Here is a 16,163-nt window from a genome sequence, read left to right as displayed (position 1 = left end):
ATCACCACCATCACCACCACCACCACCACCACCACCACCACCATCACTGATAGAGTAAAGATGAAAATGCTGAGTTATTTGGTAGACATATGTAAATGACTCAAGCCACACATCAAAATAAAGTAGGAGGTTGGCAAGATCTGCCACAATTTGAATTCCTAATGCTGGCTTCCTAGCTATTTTCTTGTACTTACAATTTTGGTGTAATTCTGAAATAATGGGCTTATGAACAATGCACTGCACTTACTAAACATTTTGGAGGAACACATAACTTGAATACCAAGTTCATTGTTTCCATTTTCTCAGAATTACAGCCTGCCTGCAGCCAATATGCTGACATGTTAATTTGTAACTGAAAGGCACACACGTTCATTTTCATCAGAATACCATGGAAAATCATGGTAGGGTTGACAAAGATGAGAGCAGGGAGAAAAGAGGGCCTCAGCATGATATCTGCTTTCTTCCTTTCTGAGGGTGATTTGTGGACTAAATGTGGAATAAAAGATTTACATCACCATTCAGACCACAGACAACAACTTCATAACGGAAAATAAACCTTTAAGAAGTTGTCATCCATAAAAGAAACAGGCACGGAATATTAAGAGGGATGCAAAAGTGCTAAGCTATTAAGATTTGTAAGCCACCCAAATAAAATGGTATATAATTATAAGGTTGGTCTTAAGTACATACAACCTGGATGTATAGCAATCTCTGAACTTGATTGAAGTAAGAATGAAAGCAAAATGTTGGAATTTAACATAAGCTGTCATGCTATTATATTTAGATTTTCTCAACAGAAACAATACATAAAAACATTAATCTAGTCTTAAATTTATCATAATATTGGAAACTGAAACCATATTTCATGACATTTTTAACTAACAATGTATTACATTTATCAACCTAGAAAAAAGCATGGGACTCTTGAAGAAGAGATTTAGGCTACATATCTGATTATTACAATAAGATGTTTAGTCTACACCTCCCTCCCCAGGAGGGACAAAGAGTAAAATATCCTTGAAAGCAGTACCTGTTAAAATCCAATTCCCATTGCTCTCTTTCCCAGCCTCCAAGATTGTTTCCTATTTATGTAATCTTGTCACTAGGGTACAACTATTTGCTTAAAGGAAGTGTCTTACACAGTTAGGTCATAGTGGGCAAGTTGTGTCTGGTGACTTGGCTACTGTGAGTCAATCTTTGAGGCTATGTCACCTCTAAATGACCAGAGACTCTTATTTTAGGGTACAATATTATTAAAACTCTTATCAAAATTAAGTCACTAAATTAGGCTTAAACTAAAATAGTACTTTTCAAGTTTTAGCCATCATATAGAAAATACTAAGACAACAAAAGATGAAAGAAGCATATGTGTATCTGGTATTTATCTGCTAATTTTAAAATCTGTTCCTGAACTGAGATTTTTCTTTAACAGAACTACAAAATGTATTGGGGAGATGATTCTGCTATAATAATAATATTCCAAGAATATTTCTTCATCTCTCTTCATCACAAAATTGTGAGAGAATTACCTTAAAGAAAGCATATAATATCATAACCTAATATTGTCCTACGAATTCATTGAATATACTTAATAGAAATATGTGGTTTTAAAACTAGACATGTGGCCAGTAGGATGGATGGTTCAATAGATAAGAACACTTGTTGCCAAGCCTGAAAACCCCAGTTTGACCCTCCCTAAGATCTGTATGGTAGAAGGAGAGAACCAACTCTGGGAAGTTGTCCACTGACCTCTATAAGCCAAGCACTTCACACACAATAAATAAATAAATACACGTAGTTAAGACAAACACAAATGCTTATACACAAAGAGGTACAGCAAAACATAATTGTTACCAAGAAAATATTTTTTGTAAATTAATCTTTACTTTAAATTCTGAAAAACATTAGTGTTGATTTTAACACTAGGAAAACATGTTCTACAAAAACTTCAATTATTTTTCAGAAATTTTCTGTGAAACAGAAGTAGAAGGAATTCTAGTTCCCATGAGTTTGACAGTGTGAATCACTTCACATAATTGTAATATTTTCGAAAGAATAGATTATCTGATCAGTGTAATAATAGCTATCCCAGAAATAGACACTTATAAATATAGTCATCTGATCTTTGACAAAGAAGTACAGACAATGTAGTGGAGAAAACAGATATTTCACTAGGCAATATTGGAACAACGAGACAGCTGCCTACCAAGCAAAGGAAAAGACTAGGGCAGAGTATGGGAGAGAGGGGGAAGGATCTAATGACAGATATATACTATTCCCAAAGGTGAACTCAATATCTATAGTCCTAAATGTAAAAGACAAAACTGTAAGACTTCTAGAAAGTACCCTGTAGAGAAACTCTACACCTGCCCAGACATGAAGATGAATTTTCAGACAGAATACCAACGTTTCTAAACATGAAAGAAATAACTGGTCAGCTGGCATTGATTAAAGCTAAAATATTCTCTGTGAAGCGTGCAGTCAAGAAAAATCAGAAGATGGGCTACAGACTTGGATAAAAAATATGCAAACCAAATACTAATATGGGGTGGTTATATAAAATAGACAAAGAGCTCTCAAAACTCAACTGTTAGAAAATAATACCATTAAAATCTGTCAAAAATAAAGGAATAGTCAACTGCCCAGGGAAGATGTACCAATGGGAAATGAATGTACAACAAGATGCTTCGCATCATAATGCCAGGGGGAACACAAATTGCAAAAAGGAGCTGTCCTTCCTTTCCATTGGAGCAGTGCAAGCTCCAAACATGACACCACCCAGTTCTGACACTATGAGACAAGAGGACCCCTCATTCATTGGCTGTGGAGTCACAGAACACAGCCACTTCAGAAGATAGCCTGGAATCCTCTCCTCCCCTTCCTCCCTTTCTTCTACAATGCAGGCAATTGTTCTATCTCTGAGCTACATGCATAGCTGGCAGTTGCTTCCAGGACTAAAGAAGCCTTATCACACCATGTATGGACTGTGCTTCTTGGCTGTGATGGTTCATCCCGAGTGCCTCCTCACCTGGGAGATGGACAAAGTAAGCTTCCGGTGTGTCAGTGAAGTGTTTTCCCAAAAGCTATTATCTCATGGGTATCTTATATAGTGGTGTATATATATATATATATATATATATATATATATATATATATATATATGTATAATTTTTTATGGTGGTTTAAAGCTATCATCATCCCAACTGTCAAGAGTAGCAAATATGATGTCATCATTGTGGGTGGTATCTTTGATGATGGATTCACAGTTTGAGATAACTACTGGAATGTGGTGGAAACTATAGAAGGTAGGTTCTAGTGTGGAAAACTACTTACCTGGTGGGATGTCTTGGATAGGTAAATCTCATTCTCACCCCTTATCTCTGTCTAGCTTCCTGGTTCTCAGAGTTGTGCTGGAATTTGTAGGCTAAACCAAATCTCTCCTCCCTAACATTGTTCGTGGTTTGTCACAGTAAACAAAAGTTTACTAGTTCAGTGACTTTATTCAAGTTGCCAACACTTGTACTCTCACCCTCTTCAGATCAGGCACATCTTTCATGTCTTCAACTTGCCAACTTAGAAGTATCCACTTGTGCCAAGTTTTTTGGAGGGTGGATGCGTAACACCGGTGCTTCATCCAGGCAGCGGCTATCACTCAGTGCCGATACGTGACTTATCAAGACACAAAATAACACAAAGGAAAGTAAGCCTATGGAGAATAAGAGTAACCAATATAAAGAGTCTACACCTTGGGTGGTTTCAACTCTATCTCATGCTGACCTATCCCAGGCAGACCTATGCAGATAACAGGTTTTATCTCAGCCACAATGGCAGGAAGTGAAACAAACAAACAAAATGCTATGGAGATTGTGAGAAGAACAGCAGTTGCTGAGGACTGAGGAGGGACAGATCAATGGGTAGAGCGTGGTTGGTTTTGTATGCTAGTGAAATCCTTCCCATCTTCCTCACACCATGGTTGATACAAGCCATTATTCTTCTTTCAAAATTCATAACGTGCTCAATCCTCAAAGCAGATTCTCTTGTGGGCTACAGATTTGTGTGATGAGGATGTGTCAATCAATGTGGACTTGACAGTTGTTATCAATATAACCCTCTGGAAGAGAATGCTGGCTTTTAGAGGGACTGTATTTGAGATGTACATGGGAGAATGGAAAGGCTCTGTATTTGCTGTTTAATCATACTGCAAATCTAAACTTTCTCTGGAAAAAAATATACTAAAAAGTCAATATGCTACAAAACTAAAAAGTTAGATTTTTTTTTTCAGGAGCTTACATAACCTAAATCACTGCTCACTGATGTGGATACCCAAACTTCACACTTTAGTAGTTTTAACAAAGCTGGTATTTCATAGATGATTTCTAAGTGTTAGATGACCTATTTTCTGTCAAAGTTAGCCTTACTTTAAAGAGAAATTATAAAGGGACAGCAAATGTATTAACAGCCATTAATGTTTTCTGTACAATGCTTCTTCCTCATGTATTTGAAGCCACAAATAAACCATGAAGTATTTTTTTTGTTTCCCTCTTATCTCTTTAATCTTTTTCATAATTAATTTAAATAAAAATAGGCATGTGATTATGTAAACACATATGTCAACATTTTCTAATTTGTAGTAAAATTGGAGATGTAGAATACCAAATTAAGCCAACTCAAGATAAGCAATTTTTCTTAAACTAAAATTATGGCATGCTTTGCAGTAACCATTGTGCATTTTAACAAGTAAAGAACATGCCTTTTGTGACCCCTGGTGCCCCTTCATTCGTCTTGATTCATCTCAAAGAATTTTTGTTTCTTAACTTTTCAAATATTTCTCCTTTGCCAATTTGCTGCTTGAGGCTGTGGTCAATACTGAAGTTTGTGAGGCTTCAGTCTTAGAAGAGGGGAACAGAATTCATTTAGCCAGCAGCAGTGACTGCCTCCGGCTAACGAGTGTGAGTTTTCTCCTTGTTCCCTTGAAAGCACCAGTAAATTCTTCTACCTTCTCCCATCTTTGCACTCGGGTTTGATTGGTTGCTGTTGTTGCCGCTGTAAAATTGGGATAAGATGATGCAGAGAATGAATCAGTAAGAAGAGAGAACTTACCTGTCAGATACTTAATATTTTAGCTGTGTTTGGATTCCTCCTGTCATGTTCTGAACTTTCAGTCTTGTTTTTGAGCATTGTTGTGATATTTACTCATAATATAAATTATAGATGTTTGTAATCATTATAAATCTTTGTAAGCACCCCACTGAAACCCAATGATGTCACATCAGAAGTCAGGTGTTTGAACTATTTTCCCCACAGCTGGAGGCTACAATGTAATATAAAGGGTTTCTATGGTGAAAATTTAGAGTGAATATTGTTTTCAAAGTAATATTAGCCTGAATTTGAAGTCCTCCTGACAGGACGTTTTTGAAACCATTCTATATTGGCCATAAAGATAACACATGTTTGACTATAACAATCACAGCATGTCACATAGTTGTGTATCATATAAAAACCACACAGCTTTGCACTAACCAATCTGTCATATATATTTTCTACTGATTCCTAACTTTTTCATTCATTACCCAATAGGAGCTTTTTCCTGCTTTGCTCTCCTGTGTGAATAATTTCATTTGTTCTCTCGTTTCTTCCCAGGGCCATATTATTTAAATTATTTAAGAGGTTATTGTAAAATAAAGACATATGTTTCAGCTCATATCTACCTCACAAACGCTTGATGAGTCTAAGGAATTGAAGGGAAGCTGCCTGCGGGCTGAGTGGCAGGCACAGTTTGAATCCAAGTACAACTGTCAAGTATAACTGCACTGCCCCACCACATGCCACCTGCCTGTTCTCCCAGAAGAGATTTCAACTCAGGAGTGAAGTCAATAAGCTAGAAACCCTAATGACCATGCCTCTGGGAGAGTTAAAGTAATATAGTAGCTGAAGGCATTTCCGAGTTGTGGATCTGAGCTGCTTTGTGATGTCCTCAAAACATGTCAAGGTCAAGATTTTAAAAGACTCTACTTCCTTGATCATCTCAACTGACAGTTCAATTTGAGAATAAGCAAGAAACCCAACAAAACAAAAAGGTAAAGGCCACAAGGTCCAGGTAGTCAGGACAAGCTGAGGAGGAAAGCAAAGCTGGAGAGTCAAGCCTGAAGAGTTCAGTCTGTACTACCTCACTGTGTACCCAACGTGGGTGGACTGCCGGGAGTAGCCGTTCCCTTCCCTGATCTCACATTCCACCCCATCTCCATCCAGCCTTTCATTCAGCTGGAATGCAAAGAACAGACTCAAGTGTGCTAAAGTAACTGTACAAGTCAACGCAGTGTTAATTCACACTCCTTTGAGAAGGAGACTGATCACATCTGTTGTACAGACATCCCAGATACTGCATGTAAATCTGAGTGTTACTTTACAGAGAACAGAGGTGGCAAAATGCTCACATTCTCAGCACTTTCTGGTTTAAAGGGTTTCCCTTGACATCCCCAGCTGTCTCCCTGGGTTTAACCCTCAGTTCTGTCAGCTATGACTGATTTTGCGCTTAAACTGTAAGTTTCAAACTGTAATAATTTTAAGACCGTGGACTCCAGCTATACGTGTGGCTGGCTGTTAAATTAAAATGAATATTAATCTTATCCAGTCCATTTATTAAAGTCAATTTCACTAAGGAAAATATAGTTCAAAGGGGCTGTATAGGACATTAAAGGCATTTAATTAGAACACAGAAGATATGACACGTCATTTTTCTTTCGAGATTTCTAAAGCAAAATCTGCCATTTCTGTATCACATTTTATTTTTGCAAACTGAACTTTTCTGAGCCCATTTATAAACTAAATCTAATATTGTCCTTCATTTGATGTATACATATTATATATGTAATAGATTTATTTTTCTAAGTCAAAAACATTTCCTCCTAAAGGCAGTCTATATAGGATATATATTGTTTACTGTTATTTTCTCATGGATCCTTGATAGACTTTACTCAAGAAATTCTGGGTTTACAAACCATCAACTTATTTTCTGTTGTCATAATCATCAACTATTTTACTCCAATGCTATAAAATGATGGGGTTCCATCTGATACTCCAACTGAGAAACTGATGTCAGACGAGAGAAATGAGAGAACAGATTGACTTAAAAACTGAATGAACAGAAAGGATTACTCTGTGTGCGAAGGGAGTGTGGGTAACTTGAGAGCATTGCCCTCACCCCTGATGTTCTGGCTGTGGATGATGTCATTTTCCAGTTGACTCTTCCTGACAATTATAACAGTAGACATCTCATCCCCTGAAGGCTCTACTATCTTCTCCATGTGGTACTTAGAACAATGGCTTCTCAAGATGCCCATATCTTGATCCTTGGTACTTGTGAATATTTGTCCTCATCATGCAAGTGGATGGCTCAGTATGACTAAAATGGTTTTGCAGTTGTGCTCAACTTCATCACATGGACATATAATAGAAACCTAAGTGTAGGGGAGACGAAGAGAGGATAGAGAAAGATAGAATATTGTTGTTTGTGAGGATGGAGGAAGGGGGGCAGGGATATGAGCTCCCCCTAGTCTGTTGGAAGAACCTGGTCTGCTGCCACTTTTAGTCCAGTGAATCCCACACTAGACCTCTGATCTATAGAACTCTAATATATTTCCACTGTTTACATCACTGAGATGGTGGGGATTAATTAAAGCAACAGGAGAAAGCTGATACAAATTCACAAGAAGGGAACAAAATTGTGTGGGCTAACTGACCATCACTTGTTGGATGCCATTCACAACGCTACAGTACCACTCTTAATCTTCTTACATTGACTAGAGACAGTATTTTAACCCATAGTCACCATGCTACCTTCTGGCTTTTGTTATTCCATGTTGCCCTTTCTCTAGAAAGCACAAAGAGAATAATTCATGACATCTTTGTGGTATATGAATGGTGAGATCAAAGGCTCAAAAAAATCTATGTATGAAAAAGAAAGTGATTGACTATTTTTAACAGTAATTTAAAGTTTATTTCAGCTCTAACACAGATCTTAGGACTTAAGATAGCATCACATGACATATTTGAGTCCATTTCCAAGATATTCTATTGTGCTTATCTCTGATTTACAGAATTGTCCAATCTCTGGCACTGGGGGATCACATAGCAGTGAATAAAAGAACTTTAAAATAGATAAATCAGGAGACACTGTGATCTTATAATATCAAGATAAATGTTGCCATTACTGTTAATACTTAGATGATAAATTTTTGTTGTAAATGCAACCTTAGGTGATTTGACGGGGTAATCTTTAAGAAAATAAACTGACAGAAAGAACACACCACCTTGATATGGGCTAAAATTAGGTTCCATAATTGTGGCTTGCTGGTGAAATGCACCATCTCCAACTGGACCTGCAGAACACTGGGCTAGAAGACCTCATGCCAAATCACCAAGTTCCTTCTTAATCTGGTTCAGGCCCATAGTCTGTGATTTTTGACTTCGTTATGTACTCAAAGGTCCAGCCAAAATCTTAATTATCCTGGTGCTGAGGAAAGATTGTCTCTTCTCACGTCAACTCTACCAAACATAGGCACATTCTTCCTAAACCAATCAGAGGTTAGTTCCAGAGCACTGGTTGTATGGGCAGGGCAAGGGCTGAGAGGGTGATTGCTTCTAATGAGAAATGTATGTAGAATGACAATACTTTGTTAAGTAAAAACAAACAAGTAAACAACGAAACAAACTGATATATAAAAGCAATGTTTGTATTTCCAATAAAGTCATAATAAATTGCTCAAAATGTGGAACAATAAATATCCTGTCCCCCTTTATTCTATTTATATTTTAAACCATTGTGCTCATTCTTTGTCCTACTAAAATGGCTTTTTCCATTTGTATTATGGCACTCAGAATTTTTCAAAAGCATTATTAATTATGCCTTCTTTTATATTTTGACCCATTGTTGGCTAAATGCTTAAAATACAGACAGCAAACTGCCATTTAAATATATTCTAGAAAATGTGCAGGTACAGGATTGGGCTTCAACTTTTAAAGGAAAGTGGGAGACAAGAGGTGAGATGGCCTAGCAGGTTAAAAACATGTTTTGCAACCTGAGTTCAGTCTTCCAGAACCCATGTGAAGATAATACACAAAGTTGTCCTTTAGCAACATGCATGGAGATATGCATATATGTGCATATATGTGCTCACATGTATACAAAGGTACCCACACACATGAATAATAATTTAAAAAACAAAGTAAATGAAGCTTTTTAAGTAGTGTCTATTAACTCAGAGTTTGTAGTAATTCACATGATGAACTTAGTCACTATTAAAACCCAAGTCATGAAAGAGGCAACCAGAGCCATGCAGGCCTGGTAGAATACAGCTATAATCCCAGCCCTCTGAAGGAGGATCATGAGTTCAAGGTTGATGTGGCCTACATAATGAGTCCAGACCAGTCTGCACTACATAACAAAATCCTGTCTCAAAAGAAAGAAAGAAAGAAAGAAAGAAAGAAAGAAAGAAAGAAAGAAAGAAAGAAAGAAAGAAGGAAGGAAGAAAGAAAGGAAGGAAGGAAGAGAGAAAGAGAGAAGGGAAGAAAGAGAGAGAGAAAGAAGGAAAGAAAGAGAAAGAAAGAAAGGAAGAAAGAAGGAAGGAAGAAAGAAAGAAAGAAAGAAGGAAGGAAGGAAGGAAGGAAGAGAGAAAGAGAGAAGGGAAGAAAGAGAGAGAAAGAAAGAAAGAAAGAAAGAGAAAGAAAGAAAGGAAGAAAGGAAGAAAGACAGGGAAAATCAAGAACTTTAAAATGAGACACTGTAGTAGGGGGTTTCACTTCATATAATTGTGTTCTGAGAATACATCACTATTTTTAACAACTAAAATTGTATTTTCTCTAAAACTAAAATTTTGCCGTTCCATGTTCCTTTATGTCCTCACTAGAGAACAATGAAGTGGCAGATACAGTGCTTCACATGTTCGGTTGCTCTCTCAGCACTCATAGTTTTGTCTTCAGTTAGTAAGTCTGTCCACATTGCAGGGAACTCTGGTCAGGTTCTGGGTGAGTGGGGGCCTCTCAGGCAGAGCTGGGATGCTGGTCATAGGTTCCTGCTAACCACATGGCTCTGATGCTTGCTTCACAAGGAGCCTCTAGAGATCCTTTGCCTTTGGTCCCTCACCTCTAAAATAGACTGGAAATTTGGAAGGAAATTGAAGGGTTTTTTTTCTTTCTTTCTTTTTGAGTCATAATTCTTTTAAAATTCTGTTGAAGTACAATTAAAATAAGATTTTATATTAAATTTTCAGCTTAATTAGTTTTAGTACTCAAACCCAGTCGTACAATCTAGATAATAAGCACATCCTTTGCCCTCTAAAGTTTCTTTGTGCCCTCTCTTATATAGAGGCCCCTTCTAACCCTGCTCCCAACTCCTAGCTCAAAGCAACCATGGGAACTCTGTCTATTCCTACAGATACATGTGCATTTTCTAAAATCTTATATAACAACAATCACATAGACTATGCTCTCTTTTATTCTTCCTTCACTTAAAACCATCGTTTGGAAGATCATCTATTTTGCTGTATTTGCTAATTGTTGTGTTATTTCTTAAGACCTTGAAAGGCTAAATTTGAAAATTCATCCAAGGATCCATATAGAAAAATGAACATCCTTAATTCCTAGGAACTCCATGCCCAGATGGTTTCTGGTTTTATCCCTTCAGGTGATATCCCTTTATCCCTCAGAGATGCAGAATCAACAGGACACAAGTAGACACATAGAAAATGACTTTGCATGCAGGAGTGGCTAAAATGGGGACAGAAAAGTCCCCTGATGTTCAGAAAGCCAGTACTATTGTTTCAATGTAAACTCTAAGTCTCCATGGCTAGTGGAGGCAAGGTGAAAGACACAATGACCAGAGGCATCTACATCCAATGTCAGGAGAAAATGGATGTACCAACTCAAGAAGAATAAATTCATGCTGATTCAGTTAGTTGGTCCTAGTCAGACCCTGAATAGACTGGATGATACCTGTTCACAACTTTTAGGTATCTTCTTCCCCTTCTCTAATATTAACATTTTGTAGATATACTCATTGATAAACCCATAAGTCACAGTTTCCAAGCTTCTCTAACTCTAGTTATATCTCACAAGATCATATTAAATCAATATTATTATTTAAAAAACCACTCGCCTCTGTCTCAGCAGTCCCACTGCTTTGGCAACAGGCAGGCAGATCTCAGACACAAGGAGAGCAGGACTATTACCATGTCACATGGAAGGATAGTTGGAGAGGGAGGATAGAAACTCCCTCGCCATCAAGTTTAGTGTTTAAAATGCTTGAAAAGTAGAAATTATAAAATTCTAATATGAGATGAAGTTAGATCTTTGCAACCTTGTTATTGTAAGGACTGGGCCAACGTAATAACTCATGCTAAGAATTAGGTGAAAACAGTTTCTGGTCAAGGTTCAGAAAGGAGGAGTGGAACTGACTATGAAGCAGTGACTATTTGGGCCACAGTTCTAGTTAGTACATGTATTCTTCCAAATTATCAAAGATAGAGGAAGACAAATTCTAGTTCGTTGCTTTCTAAACTTCTGGTGTTGCAACATAGTAACAGTTTCTAATTAAAAAGAAGCACACACACACACACACACACACGCACACACACACACACACACTCACACACACACACACACACACGTTTTCTTTTGAGAAGCAATCACTTCCTTCACATCTGTCTTTCTGATTCTGTTTCTCTGTTATTAGTGAGGAGTAATAGCAAAAAAGTCTGGCTATAGAGATGCTTGTGAATTAATTCCTGTGAAACGTTGTGCATCAAAAGGGTCTCCTAGAAGGGACCTGACCAACAAACAACATTTAGTGTGGAAGTAAGCAAGTATCAAACCTTATTACAGAGAAGACAAAAAAAAAACAGAAAGCCCAGCCACTGTTCTTATCCTTTTGTTGTTCCTGCTTTGTGGACTCCATCCCCCACCGTCTCTCTGGATAGCATTGGATACTTTACCCAGTGTGCAAATGCAAAAGCCAGTCATCTTTCTGTCTCTTTCTTTCATTTCCCCATCCCTTTATCCCCCCATTTCTCCAAAAGAGAATTCAGCCTCATTCACATACATGAGCATAGTTATGATACACATGTTCATATCTCTGAATATGCACAAGTCACTCCCTTACTTGAAAACTCTTTTTGGAAGATTCTAGTGCATCTTAAAAAGGATATGCCAAAGGATACATTCAACCTAACACCCACGTGAAATCCTTTCCCACATTTCCCTGTCGTCCTCAACAATTCATCTCCTGACCCAGACAGAGTTAAGAAGCTGTCTGCGGTGTGGCCTAACAGTAGCCCTTGATTTATGTTTTTGACTTTGGGAGCCTCTGTGCCCTTCATCACACGAGTCTCCCTAGGAATGGTTAATACAACAAACACCGCAGATTTTTGTAATGAGGAGGACAGAGGCATACAATTCTATTTAATAAGATTTGATATTCCATCCCATGCTTATCAGGCTCTCAGATCTCTGCATATATTAATTTATAAAATCAACTATTCATTTCAGCATAAAACATCTTGCAGATCCAGAAAGATCTCATGGCTATGTCACTTGGATGTTAGCTTGAAGAGTTAGAAGATAATTCAGTGATAGACAACTCAAATGGCCCATCCAACAGATGATGATAACATAAACAAAGTGTTCTTAGAAGACATCAGAAAATACTCTTAGGTTAAAACTCATTAAGTATTTCCATAGGCAGCTTACAACCTGATGTTTTACACCAAAAATGGCAACAACAGTCATCTTGCCTCAGGTAATAGCTAAGTTAGACTGTGCCAGGCTGTACCGGGTGAGTAAGGAGGTGGGGATGAAAATGTCAAATCCTGTCTCATGAACAACATTATAGGAACAAGAATGAGTCACTAGGCCTTTTCCAATTTATATCTTATGGTGTCAATAGAGACCACTGAAAATAAGCCATACTGGATAAAAATTTAGTCCAGACCTTCACAAAAAAGAACATTGTGTGAAAAAGGACTGGTTTTGATGTGATACAGTGGACATTTAAGTAATGTCCAAGACCACAATTGCAAGGTGAAAGCTGAGTTCTATTTTGTTTTGTTTCACTTTTTTAATGCAAACCACAAATTTTATTGCACTGGCTGGATCAAATAGAAGTTCAGGTGATAATGAGTCAAAGGTAAGAGATCGGCTCTAGAGTATGTTTGCTCACAAAAGATCAGCCACTTTCACCTCTTTGCAATATTTCTAAGTCATCTTGCCCTTTGTAATAAAAAAGGTGATACATTGTAAATGTCAAGATCTGCTGATATATTAAATAGCTCAACATTTGGGAAGATAAAACAGCTCCATCTTTTCTCCAGTGCAGTTCACGTGCCTCTGGCCTGGTTTTGTTTTCTAATAACTTAAACCTGGTGGTTTCTGTTCATCAGACCTTTTGGCCCACAACATGATTGCAGTTGGAGTCTTTCACCTTTGTCAGATTGGATTTTTATAAGAAGCAGCTCTACCCTCAAAAGTACCAGTTGCTAAATGTATCCAATCTCTCAGAATCAGAAGTCCCCTTTCCATTTCACTTTCTTGCCATATTTTATCCTATGATCTCATGTATGTTATTTTATGTGTTCCCTCCATTGTCCAGTGAAGGAATTGTCATCCACTTTCCTTTTTTTTCAGATGATTATTTTTATCTGAATATTAGGCACTTTTGCCATTGAGTAAGAGTTATACTACAGAGGTACAGTAATTACAAGCCACTTTCCCAACAAAACCGCCAGTGAGTCAGGAATGGACAGCTGACGCCATCCCCACTCACCAAGAGAATACATGTGACTGTCTTGAGAATCCAAACCAAAACCCACAAGATTACAGTCAGGTGGTTATAGGTATTACAAATAAAAAGACCGCTTTAGCATTTGAGAGACTGAGAAAAGCTGTTGCTAAATCATAGCCAATATGACCAATCAATAGACATACGGTAAGGATATGAAACCAAGCTGACACATCAAAGTCAGAGAGAAGATAATGTGAAGGAAACCAAGAGGATTCAAGGACAAGGGTAAAGAAAGAGAGGAAGGAAGGCAGGAAATGGGAGGGAGAGGAGAGAAAGGAGAAAGAGTAAGAGAAAAGGAGAGGGGAGTTACAAAAGAAATGGAGGAAGCAAAGGGCTAAGGGCGGGAAGAAGAAACCGCCTTGTTCCAGTAGAGCCCTAGGTCTTAACTGAACTTTGCTTCTTGATCTCAAAAGCTGCCTTATCTACAACACCACTGTCCAGAGGTTCACTTGAGTCCACTGCTCATGCCCAGGTGGACAGAGTGGGCTTTGTCTTTCTAATGGAGTACACTTACATGATACTTTGGAGACAAGTGTTCACTTGCATTAAGTCTTAATCTACAGATATATATGTTATTATGCCTGCATATGCACTATTGTTATAATTAGTTCAGAAAAATCTTTTGAAAATTATGTAAGTGGAAATAACTTTAAAATATGAGAGGCTCTTGAAAAAATAGCTGAAATTTTTCAATATTGTTTGCAACCAAAACCAATCCGTAGATCTTCTCTAGCAGAAAATATTAAAACAGATGGCCACATAACCGTGAAACAGGATCAGCTCAACAGAAGCCACATTCTATGTACTGAGCCAATGTGTTAAGCAAGAAAGGTGCTGACAGGTCTCTAGGCACCTGCAGCTTATTATTGTATGTCATCTCTGACAAAGGATATAGTGTGTAACGTTTGCTCACACATTGTTTAATGAGATCCTCACACATATCTTGTGAAGATAGCATCAGCTCCTTTCACAGGTGGGATATTTGAAGCCCAAGTCTCAATTTTAGGGATGCAGATTTTGATTTATAAATCCACTTTTACTCAGAGGCAAGAGAGGCTAGGATGCATAGATAAACTGCCTTTCTTATATAAATTTGTAGATAATGATAATCTCTTGGAAAATGAAAAATAATCAGAGTGATAAATGAATCTATAAATCTTTTCTCTTTTCTTCTCAAATACACTGCCCACATATTTCTCTTTCCACATGTATAAACATGCATTCACACACACACACACACACACACACACACACACACACACATACATACACACACACACAGACATAGATGACAGAGACAGAAAGAGACAGAGAGACAGGGGCAGAGACAGAGACAGAAACAGATGAGAGATTTACTACACAATTTGTTAAATTCTATTTACAATGATAGTGATTTTTCTATTATACTCCTCCTATGAAAACTATGTCACTAAGCATTAATAGATCTCACCTGGAAATTTTGTATGGCTGTGTGGTAGCTGTGTATAATCTGGATCTGTCGTCCAGAAGGCATTTCACTATAGCAGAAATTCCATCTCAAGAGTAGATGCCAGTAGCACCAAATTCATTGCAATGTACCCTACATGCTTATTCCCTCCAGGATCGTTCGTCCCAATGAGGAACAAAGCAATTTGACTTCATATGCTAGAAGACTTTAAATATAGGAACTGAGTCTAATATCATCCCCTTGTTGGTCCAGTGTTTAGTGACTAGAGTGAAAGTCTTATATAGTGATAAACTAACAAATTGTTGCACAATTATGACCCAAATACTATGTTTAGTCCTAAGAACCATGACAATGCACTGAGAATAGAAGAAACCAAGACTCATGAGACCCTGAGCAAAATATTACAGACCCGTTCATATAATGCTTCCATTTTACATATGAGGGATTTGATTGTTTTCAAGTGGCTGAGACGTTGGCCAGTACTGCATAGCAGATGCTCTTTGTACTACATAGATTATTTTGATAATGCAGTATTTTCTTTCTCTTTTTAGACGGTTACTCTTAAAAGAAGCCTAGAGCCTTCTTCAATGGTAGAGAAGATGAAGGTGTGGTGGTTTGAATAGGAATAGCCCCTATAGACTCATATGTTTGAACACTTAGTCCATAAGAAGTGGCACTATTAGATGTGACCTTGCTGGAGCTTTGTTAGAGGAAGTGTGTCGCTAGGGAGTAGGGTGGGGAGAGGGCTTGGAGAGCTTAAAGTCTCAGAGGCTCAAACTAGTTCTCTGCCTGCTGTCTTTGTATACAGATGTAGGACTCTCAGCTCCTTTTCCAGTACCATGTCTGCAGGATTCCTGATGTAGCAATAATAGACTACACCTCTGG

The 16,163-nt window shown here is 37.7% G+C and overlaps 1 protein-coding gene and 1 pseudogene across 11 annotated transcripts in view; both read right to left on the bottom strand.

The window, feature by feature from the left end:
* Trpm3 (transient receptor potential cation channel subfamily M member 3) overlaps positions 1-16,163 on the bottom strand; it is a 934,047-nt gene that overhangs the window by 709,290 nt on the left and 208,594 nt on the right. The window lies entirely within an intron of this gene.
* On the bottom strand, positions 7,230-8,752 carry LOC116103662 (annotated as a pseudogene).

The sequence above is a fragment of the Mastomys coucha genome, unplaced genomic scaffold (assembly GCF_008632895.1).
Source record: "Mastomys coucha isolate ucsf_1 unplaced genomic scaffold, UCSF_Mcou_1 pScaffold21, whole genome shotgun sequence".
Lineage (NCBI taxonomy): Eukaryota > Metazoa > Chordata > Mammalia > Rodentia > Muridae > Mastomys > Mastomys coucha.
The sequence above is the reverse complement of the archived record's forward strand: the minus strand, read 5'-3'. Positions and strand labels throughout refer to the sequence as shown.